Source organism: Sorghum bicolor, chromosome 8 (genome assembly GCF_000003195.3).
Source record: "Sorghum bicolor cultivar BTx623 chromosome 8, Sorghum_bicolor_NCBIv3, whole genome shotgun sequence".
Lineage (NCBI taxonomy): Eukaryota > Viridiplantae > Streptophyta > Magnoliopsida > Poales > Poaceae > Sorghum > Sorghum bicolor.
In genome coordinates this window covers 53,624,914-53,635,974 of record NC_012877.2, presented here as the reverse complement: position 1 = coordinate 53,635,974, position 11,061 = coordinate 53,624,914, and the positions used below count along the sequence as shown (strand labels likewise).

At 41.9% G+C, this 11,061-nt stretch overlaps 1 long non-coding RNA gene across 4 annotated transcripts; it reads right to left on the bottom strand.

Annotated features, from left to right (window-relative positions):
• Nucleotides 534–7,344, bottom strand: LOC8066322. Of its 4 annotated transcripts, XR_002455628.1 has the most exons (6): nucleotides 6,863–7,337; nucleotides 6,383–6,517; nucleotides 5,332–5,643; nucleotides 4,685–4,788; nucleotides 952–1,044; nucleotides 534–854 (listed from the first exon to the last, which is right to left on the bottom strand). It is a non-coding gene; the product is annotated as an uncharacterized LOC8066322 (long non-coding RNA). The 4 variants fall into 4 exon arrangements; XR_002455626.1 differs by having other exon boundaries at nucleotides 4,685–5,643; nucleotides 6,863–7,344; XR_002455629.1 differs by lacking the exon at nucleotides 4,685–4,788 and having other exon boundaries at nucleotides 6,863–7,336.

Here is an 11,061-nt window from a genome sequence, read left to right as displayed (position 1 = left end):
TCGCTGCCGCATTTACTAGACTTGAACACATGCTATTCCAGCATATTGAACAAATATGAGCGAGAGATGAAAGGATTTAGCCAGAATGGAGTGGAAACATATGACACGGTTGAAAAAATATCTACAAATCCTATGTCAGCGTGCACTGCACTAGTACACAGAACCACTATACAGCGGTTCCCAACCCCTTTCCACAGGTGAATTGAAAAACCGCCTACGCTGGGTGCCTGTGGAAATCAAGAGTTTCCACAGGCGGGTAACTTAGAACCGCCTGGAGAAATCTATTTCTACAGGCGGTTCAGTTATGCCACCCGCCTGTAGAAATCATGTTTCTATAGGCGGTTCAGTTATGCCAACCGCTTATCGAAATCATGTTTCTACAAGCGGTTCTCATTATATAACCGCCTGTGTTAAAATTTTTAAATCTTCCGCCCATTTCTAAATTTTCCCACCAGACACTATTTTTCATTTTATATTTTAATATGGACATATATATGTATACACATAATATTGAAACTACTAAAGCCTAGAGATCATGTCAACCATTGCAACATGCAATTCATTTATATATATACTACATTAATTACAAACATGATCACACATCAAGTTTTTTCTGTTACATGCATCAGAGGTTTCACCTCTGAAAAACCTCTGCTCTAATAACCGGATCGAGTTAGCTTTAGCCTACTAATCACCCTTAGTGCTCCGTATTCAGGCTTTGCTAGGGTGCTGGTCCGATCATGATATTTCCCTTCGCTGGGAATGACTTCTCTCAACATGAATTTACAGAGGTCCTCAACTATGTTGTATAAAGTGGCTTCACTCATGCTCTTCGCCTTTTCAAAGTCTTTTTGCTGCATAGGAAGTTAGAAAACATCATATATTTAATGTTCATAATACATTATTAACAACCTTAATCACACAACCTTAATTACTCAGAGCATTAATTACCTTATAAGGGTTAGTAATATATCTTCCGCCCTCTCTCATGAACTCACAGACGTAGAATCCACAGTGGACCAATCCGAGTGGTTGCTTGTGACACTATATAAAGAAAAATAGCATATTTGTGAGTTGCAACATGATGTGTATTCTATGTATATAGCTAGCGAGAATAACTTGGTAAACTTTCATACGCGCCCCTGTATTTCTAACTCACACCTTCCCCCTTTAATCTTATAACACCTATAAACCCTATGATATTGAAAACATTCTGCATGTTATTGTCAAACTCTTATAAAATTCTGTATGCATATTTTACCTGGTTTACCGTTCTAAGAGAGTAATGAATGGTGCATAAGTTGTTGGTTCATAGTCTGCGGAGTCTAGGACATGCACACGTCCAAGCCTGGGATTAATCATTAAGCAGATGCAGTGGTCCCTGAGAGAATCATCTGTGTGATCAAAGTGCATATTTTAACTATTAATACGATGCATGCAAACTGACACTTACCGAAAGTTATATGGTGCGAATATTAATTTCCTGTCTTGAAACTCTAGCATTGTCATGGCTAGGTAGAGGACATAACGAGCTATTTGTTTTTTCCCTTTTCTATATTTCGTCCTCCTGCTCTTTTGGATCCGAACCTTTTAAGGAGTCGTGATCTTTTCCGATACTGAAAGTGTGCTCGTCCTCACATATTCTCATTGGGCTCATATACGCGACCCTTTTACTGGCATTAGTACTTGGATCCGGACCATAGTGCATCAGCTGCTGTTCATATTGCATTATGGCATGTGCACTTGTATGTTAGTATTAAAATTTAATGCAACTCACAAATAATAACTCACAAATTTAAAGCATTGTATGAGTGACACTTACAATGCAAACACAGTTATGAGCAACAGGTCGAGTCTTTGTAGGTTCATCATTAACCACATGTCCTCGAATTGCTCTTGTATGATCACTATTAAATGCCTCTGCTGGTATATCTACACTGATCATGTCGATGCCAACAGAAGATGCTCTCATATACCAGTCATGGATCCTTTTTACACCAGTTGGGACCTTTTTATGTTTATCCCAAGTGAGTAGAGGCCTACCCAGCTCATATTTCTTAGGGACATTTATAATCATCTTTAGTGGGTGGCCTGATATATACAAAAGCTGGTTCAGACTTCTTTGCTTCCTTCTCGTGCTCAGCCAAGTCAACTAATTTTGTCGTGCGGCTCATTGCAATTCCTGACAAAAATAGGGCAGTACCAGCAGACTTCCTCTTCTTTGGCTTGTACGGGGAAATCAATTTGGGCACCGAAAATTTTAACTTTTTTGGTGGCGGTGGTGTCGTCTCGTCATCTTTGGTTGGTTGTGGTGGTGTCTCAGCATTTTTGGGTAGTGGGGGTGTGGAAGATTCTGGTGGTGCTGGTGAAGGTTGTGGTTTAGGTGATGGTGGTGGGGATGGTGGGTGAGGCATTATAGGTGAGGATGGTGGAGCGAAGATCGGAGAGGGTGGTGGACTCGGAAGAGATACGGTACCACCAACATCTGGAAGGGACGACTCCTGAGTCAGTGGTACTTCTCGGGGGCGACGGTTGTGGTAGCTCAGACAATAGGACATCCCGTCGAGGCCAAAGAATAAAATTCTTGATAGCTTCTCCGAGCTTCTCAATACCCTTAGGACCGGGAATGTCTAGCATGTCATCCTCATATCCTTGGACAACTGTCAGCATTTCCACCCTACAATAGTATTCTGGAATTTCGCTACCATGAAACTGGCGCCCCGGGATCACAAGTCCTGTGGCTACTTCCCTTGTACGGTTATTGTTAAGACCGTACCTTATGAGTAGGGAGCAACGAACAGGACTTTCAATCTCGTCAACTGGATAGCGGTCCTTGTTTCCAATAGACGCGACACTGCTTGGGACAACTGGAGCCTGTTGTGTTGTTGTCGGGGCGACCACTAGCTGCATCTGGCGACGCTGACCACTCAATTTGCTAGATATTGCAGACGCCAATCGCTGCATCCACTCAGGAGGAGGATCGGAGAGCATTTTATTCATCACCTGTTCGACTTCTTTCTTAGCCTCCTCCTTAAAAAAATTAGACAATTCTTCCTTGTAGCGATCGCGTTTTCTATACATTCCTTCCCACACTAGTCTAAATCCTTCTTTCCATCCTTCCTTGGATGAGATACCTCGTACACGACAAGGATGCTCTGCTGGGTCTTCTTTTGCTTCTTCCCTGCTTTACACATGGAGGCAGCACAATCCTCCTGTTGATAGTCATTATTTGTCTTATACCGACTTACACCACACTTTGGACACCTATCCAAGTCCTTGTATTCATCACCGCGATATAGGATTCAATGATTCCTACACACATGGATCTCCTCGACACCCATAGTGAGCGGACTAATCACCTTCTTTGCATGGTATGTGTTAGCAGGCAATTTGTTCTCCTTTGGAAGCATGTCTCCGATAATACTTAAGAACGTATCGAATCCAACATCAGACAGACCATATCTGGCTTTTGCCATCAATAGTTTTAGCACAGATCTCAGCGTCGTGAACTCTTTGGTACAACCCTTGGACTCATCATACAGAGGCTCTTCAGCTACCTTCTTCAAGGCCTCCATCCCTTTCATTAATAACATTGATGGTTCAGTATGACGATGCAACATTGCCTCTAAGAATTCAAAATCTTCCGCAGCTGTATCATTTGGTAAGACATGAGTTCTGTCATCATCATTTCTCCCAGCAAAACCACCAGCAGTAACATTTGGCACAACATGTTCACTTTGGTGTGTGTCGTGGAAAAACTAAAATCCTTCATCAGGCATGCGTGGACCATCAGCGTCAATATTCGCAGGGTCCCCAATTGTATAAGGTGCCGAGCTACCCTCTCCATGCTTCGTCCAAATCAAGTAATCCTTCATAAATCCTCGGCAGACCAGATGAGAAATGATTGCTTCAGTATCTTCATAAATGTTAATATTTCTGCAGTCGATGCATGGACAATATATGTGCTTCGTCTTTGTTCTCAAAGCATGGTTCTTAGCAGCATCAACAAACCTATGGACCTCAGGTATGTATGATGGATCTAGTCTTGATAAGTTATACATCCAGAAGGACCACTCCATCATGAGCTGTGCAAAAATTAGTAAATTAATTGATCTCAATGCAAAACAAGTAGTTTCAGAATATTGTCATCTAACCTAAGTAATAAAGACAAAACCCTAAGTAATAATTCAAAAAGAACACCTAACAACTAAATCAAATTGACAAGGTAGAAAAACACCATTGATGGAATCAACTAAATATATACCTTGATTCACTAAAATAAATTTGAGAAGGAAACATGGAAATGGTCAGAGGAGAGGCATCATCTTAAGCAACCTCATACATGAAAAATGCATATTGCATAATGAAATCAAATTTACATAAAAAATAACATCCTAAATAATATAATTTAAAACCTAAAAAGAAAACTTATCTTTCTCTCTCTTCCCAAGCATGGAAACACCATTCATGGAAACCACTACATATATATTTCTTGGATTCACTAATTAAAGAACAAAACATAGAAAAAGAGAGAGAAGAGACATCATCTAACCATCTTAAGCAACCTCATTTGAGCAAATATAGTCCATACCTAGCTATTCTACTCTCTCTCTCATGGTGAAACTCTAGATCCAAAAAGTAGCTCAAATTGAGCCAGGGGGCACAAAAAGAGGCATCAACTAACCTTTCTTAGCCACCTCCTTCCAATAAATGAAGATCAAAACCTCCCCCTTGTATTTTGGAAAAACTGGACCTCCAAGATGTGCTCCAATGGAAGGTGGCTGCGAGCTACAGTTTTGTCCGAGGAGGAAGAAGGGGGTTGTGGGTTATTTATAGAAAGAATAGCATAGGCGGTTTGCTTAAGGAACTGTCTGTGTAGATCGATTAATACAAACGGTTCACATAAGAAAACCGCCTGTGTTAATACTCCATTTGCACAATCGGTTCAGTTATGTGAACTGCCTGTATAAATCTATTAACACAGGCGGTTCACATAATTGAACCGCCTGTGCAAATAGAGCATTAACACAGACGGTTTTCCACTACCAGAGCAGCGGAAATTCCTGTCGGCTAGAAACCGTCAGGAAAAGCAGTAAAACCGTCGGAAAACATATTCCTGTCGGCCAGCCGTCAGGAATGAACCGACAGGAACGACTCGACAGGAAAGATCACTTTTTCTTGGCGGTTGACCGTCAGGAATTTTTTCCTGACGGCAGTTCTTGACGGCCAACCTAAGAATAGCCCTGGACTAAAATATTGGCCAAATCCTGACGGTTATGCCGTCAGGAAACCAACTACAGAATGTAAAAAAAATAATATACAGCAGCAGACCTCATTCTTAATTACAACCTCAGCTGTATGATTTATACATACAGTTCAGATCCATCCATCAAGTTATTGGCATTAGAATAAAAAAATACTGCACAATGGCATTAGAATAAAAAAAAAGAATACTGCACAAAAGAGTGGCATTAGAATGAAAAAATGAATACTACACAAAAGTCTAAATGAGAACTCCAAATGAATGACACCTCAATATGACTTCTAGTTAACTGTGCTAAAAGTTCTCTACAGAAGTTGGTCTAAACTTGAAATGAAGCAGCAAAAGGATGAGTTTGCAAGGTGCCCACAGCTCTGAATTTGCTGCAATAAAATAAAATAAAATTTTATTAGATCAACTATTTGGTTCGACATGTTATATACATATATTGGTTATGAATCTGCAAGGTGATATTTTTAGAATGTGTCATACTACCTATATTAGTTCTGAATTGAAAAAAAAAATGAAGGCATCAGCATGTACCAACACAATGTAGACAATTTCAGTCACTTGTCAGATGTGAAGAAATAGAGTATGTGCATTTTTCACAGAAAATGTTTTGATAATAAATTTGCAATGAGCTTCAGTACTAAATCACCAAGTATATATGTGCAGGCTCCTATCTCGTGATCAAAATATACCAGATAACAATGACTGACTGTAGAAAAATTGATGCAGTACTTAATAATAGAAAAGAGATGACAACAAATCTTGAACTAGTACACCATTTTCCTTATGTTACCAATGAGAAAATTTAGCAACCTGGAAGTTTAAGTTTAAAACCTAATAAAACACCAAAATGAACCTACGAAGGACACTGCATTGTTTATTTCTCTAAATATTGTGCATTCACATTTTACTCTAAAGTCATTGTGCATTCACAATTTACTCTGAACATTGAGCAAGATCTCAACCAAGATGAATCCTGATTTTTTATTTGATTAACCAAATCTATCCTCTATATCTCAATCTGAACAAACCAAACTTAATCTAAAGGTTGCAGAATCAAGATTATGGAAACTAAAATAGAAGAAAATAATCTCAGTCCCTTCAGATAATTACCTTGTGGAGATAATACAAGCATTACCTTGTGAAATCCATCCTACGCCACTTTGGCCTACCGTCCCAGTCACAAGCTAAGCACTAGATCTGCTTCTGAAAAATCCAAGCTGCTCTCCTCCCAATCAGCAGCTAGCACTAGATCAGAGAAGACATTAAGGATACGCTAGCACCAAATTTCAGTTGTATTGTAATTCACACAGATCATGGGAATTGTATTTTAGTTGTCTGCCATTGCAAAAAAAAAAACTAACAAATCAAGCATGCATCTCGTCCATGGAAAAAATCAATTGCGACCAAATGCAAGAGCAGAGACAATTCCAATTTCGTTGAAATCGATGTGTATAGAGTTTCAACTTGCATATGGCAGTGCTCCAACTATTCAACAATAAAGTTCAATGCATGTATCGATTCATCCCTAGCAGATCTATGTATTTGAGAAAAAATGCCTAGCAGATCTGAGAAATAGCAGTAGGGGCTCACCTTCAGATGGGAGCACTGGCGTTCTAGAGGAGCTCAAGATGTGCAGACCTGGAGGCGAAAGCATGGCTTGGACGGACAAGCTCAGCCCCGGCCAGGGTTGCAGCACGGTTGTAGGCCTGCAGAACTCGCCTCTAGGGTGGGGGGCGATGGTGGGATGAGACGTACCCGAGCTGTGGCAGTGCAGGGTCGGGACGGGAAGCGAACCACTACCTCTCCCTCCGCCTGTGCCTCGCCTACGAATACGCAGCGTCGACGTCCTCTCATCTGGATCTGGGCGCCGGGCCGCCGGTAGGTGGAGCTGCTGCAGGTGGAGGTGCGCCCCATAGGGCTAGGGCACCGACACAGTTGGACCGCATGCCGTGGATAGGGAGGAAGCAAGGGTGGCGGCGTGGATGGGGCGTTGTCCATGGCTGCGCGAAGGGGCGGCCGGTGGTGGCGCGTAGCAAGTGGAAGCAGAAAGATAAGATAAGATAGGGTTAGGACTTCTGTGGATGAGGATATTTGTGTGCTGGGCGGGCCCCAGTTCCTGACGGTTTACAGTTTTCTGACGGCAACTGCAGAACCGACAGAAGAAATAAGTGTCTTTCCTGTCGGTTTTGTTCAGCCGACAGGAAATATATCTAATCCTGTCGGTTTTTATAGTACCGTCAGGAATAAATAGAACCGTCAGGAATGATCAGAGTCTGGTAGTGTTCTTATGTGAACCGTCTGTACAAACCTAGTTACATAGACGGTTTTTAATTCTTGCCATACAAATTTACAACACAGGCGCGTTATAACTAAAACCGCCTGTGCAAAGTTTTTGCCCCCGCCGGCTTAGAGCATTTGTGTACTAGTGCTGCTAGTGCCTATACAACCCTAGTGCTTGAGTAAATTAACAGAACTATTCCAAGCTGCATGCACTCGTGTACCTATCAATGTTAGAGATGTGCTGCGGACAGACTTGACGCACCAGAACAATTTCCAGATACCTCCCATTTCAACTGCTCGTGCTGCCCAGAGGTGCTTCTTCCATGCCACATGAACGCTCACATACTAGCAGGGCCACGTTATCTTGTACCAGACCCCAGGCACGGTCATGAGTGTGTGGGGTGGAGGCTGTGGTAATATATATAGGAGTCACAGTGCAAGATATCTTAATCTCCGATAGAGAGGTGGCCACCCGGGAATTAAATGGATAGAGGCAGGGTGGAAGAGAAAGGGAGTCGTCATTGGGATCGGAGGCGCCTTTTTCCCTAGAGAGAGAGAAAGAGATTTTTTTAGATAATGGATATAAATATCCGGCCTCTACATCCGAGGATGTACACAGAGAGAGAAAGAGATGTGCTAGAGTAGGCCACCAATTGATAGGCCACATGGAAGAGATAGAGATAATAGGTCACATGGGCTGCTTACAGACTGTTTAGTACAACTACCACAAAAACAAGTTTTGGAGTCAATACCTTGTACTTACAGAGGCAGTCCACAGTGATATTCTCCAAAAATACGTTGTGAATTCAAGAGGTTGTATATGTTCGTAGAGACGCCTCCTTGGTTGCATACGTCGGTATCTTGCAACCGCGCATGCCTCGTCTCGTGTGGCGTTGGCGTTGAAGAGAGAGAACGGAGAGAATTCGATGGCGAGCTAGGTCGCTTGGGATGGTAGCGTCGTGTCCGCCGCAAAATTATACGGGTTAGTTTCTGTAAAAATCACGTAGATCTCAAATTTTGTCTTCTTGACGTTAACTAAGGGTCTATACATAACAGTTGTGATTGTGTTTACTGTTCATGCCCAGTTGGATGGACTACATGTTGGTTTTATGAAACATGGATGGGTTTAATGCAAAACAATCAAAGCCATAGCCACGTGTTTGCGCACGGCGAAGCCATGGATGCCTCAAATTCTCTCGTGCGAGCAATTCCCAAGGAACCTGATATAAGGGCCAATTGCTTAGGTGGATAGGCATACTGGAAAAGGAACTGATTTGATTAGGTCTATAGCACTTGCATCAATGAATTCAGAACTGCGTAGGGCTAGAAGTCATCAGGACCGAACCTCGTTCGATTATACTTTCTGGCGCAGCATCAGACTTCATTTTCACGATCAAGTCTTTAGGGATGCCCACACATGGTTCCGACACAGTGCTTAATAAATGTTGTTGTTAAGCAGACAAAGGTGGCAATGGTGCGACAGCATCGAATGCAGCTATGAACCTGGATTGATGTTCTCCATAAACAAGCTCTCCCAGGCCACACATAATCCCACATGCCTCCCATTCTTATAAGGGAGTACTGGATATTTGATCTATGTAGCTGCAGCGACTATATCAGGCTAGCACAGAGCTTTGATATATATAATATAGGAAGGACAAGGACACACACGGTGTGGAAATGAAATAATAAAATATTAAAGGTTTTTATATTTTAACTAGAAGATGTAGGTATGGGTATTTCTTAAGAATAATTACATATATAGTATAATGCAGACACCCACAATAATGCACGCACACCCTACCCATCCATCTGAGTACCACCGAAGGATTGAGTCGGAAGATCTTGTGAATCACAAAGTTTGTAGCTAGGGCAGATATATTTTCAAAAAGTTTTGTAATTCGGAGGATGTAGCTAGTTTATATGATATTATTATGTTCCTTTGGAGCTATAGGAACAAGGAGGTCACATTTGTATTATTATTAGGATGCATTTATGCATGTGAAAAAAATCGCCAACATAGAATTGTAAAGGATCCAGTACACCTATGCTCCAGTTGGGAATTAAAATCTAGAACTTAATGTCTTCTGCAGTTACTGCACTTGTGTTCCATCCAATGAAGGCTGTGGTACCTGCAATCAACTAGTTGCAGCATGCGCGTAGTCACCTAGCATTGCCAGCTTGTCAACTGATCATGACTGTTCGATTCATGGCAGTTGAGCGACTGTCTGTACTGCTTTGTGCTGAGAACACACACCACATCAATTTCGAGATGACTCCCATCCTTAGCAGGAACACCAGTGATACAGAGCTAACCAACAAGGATCGAGATCTTGCTAGACTGTCTGCACTGATTTCAAACCACATACCTGCCTCCTGCCAGAGCGTGCACGTTGGTGGCTATGCCTAGATATATAGGAATTATTATGGCATTGAGGCATGTCCAAAGCGACACACAAGTTGAGGCTTCCATATATATTTGTAGGTCTAGACATTTATCCTCTAACCGACAGTGGACTGATCGCATCATCTACATCTTGAATTTTGTTGTTTCGAGGTGTATATATGTATGTACACATGGATTGCAAAAATGAACATGTGCAGTTCAACACAAAAGTCAGTGGCCAACTTCAACACCTAAGTTAAAGGCCAACCACCATAGGACATGTGCTTGTTTGCTTATCTGACGACGGGCCATGATCTTTCAATTAATCTTAGGTTTGTAATTTCTCTTAGGTTTGTATGACTTGCACGTTCACTAGAAGCCTAGCGATATTACTGAAGCAATAAACATCTGCAAGGTACATTCGTATATTATTCCCAGTCACGGTATGCATAAGCCAAATCTAGTAACTTCATAGAAGGCCCTCACACTACTGAAGGTATTCGCATATTAATTAATGTAGAGATTGAGAGCAACTACGTCCCCAAGCAAAAATGGTGGTTGGGGCGGGCGCAGCTTGTGCCACTATAAGCCCCATATTGTAATCATGTCTGTAATTCAACTTCGCTCTTATCAATGAAAGCCGGTAACGGATCTTTCGAAAAAAAGAGAGCAACTACGTGAGTCTTCATCCAACGTGGACCCGAGCATGGAACTTCTGCTTTGTTCTTCCACCAGGCCACGACCCCACCACATTCTTGATGCCTGCCATTCCTATCGTTCCTTGCACGGGAATCACTGTATATTTGATTGAGAAGAATAAAATTAACGTAATGACCACAACTATGAAGCACTCATGGTCAATTGGTCAGTTCATGGGGTGGCTATTTGTATTGACGGTGTGTGGAAGCAACATGGCTATGAGAATGATGAGGCAGTGCAAATATATAGCCTGGAGTCGTGAAATCAGAGTTAGCCATTCCTTCAGCCTACCTTAGGGACAAGGACCCATTATAATGTGATTAATAGTGAATTTCAGTGGGGACCGAAAACTGCTCTGTAATAATGTCTGTAGTTATATGCTCATGTGTTCACACTGACAGCGGGGATCTGAAAGCTACCCTGT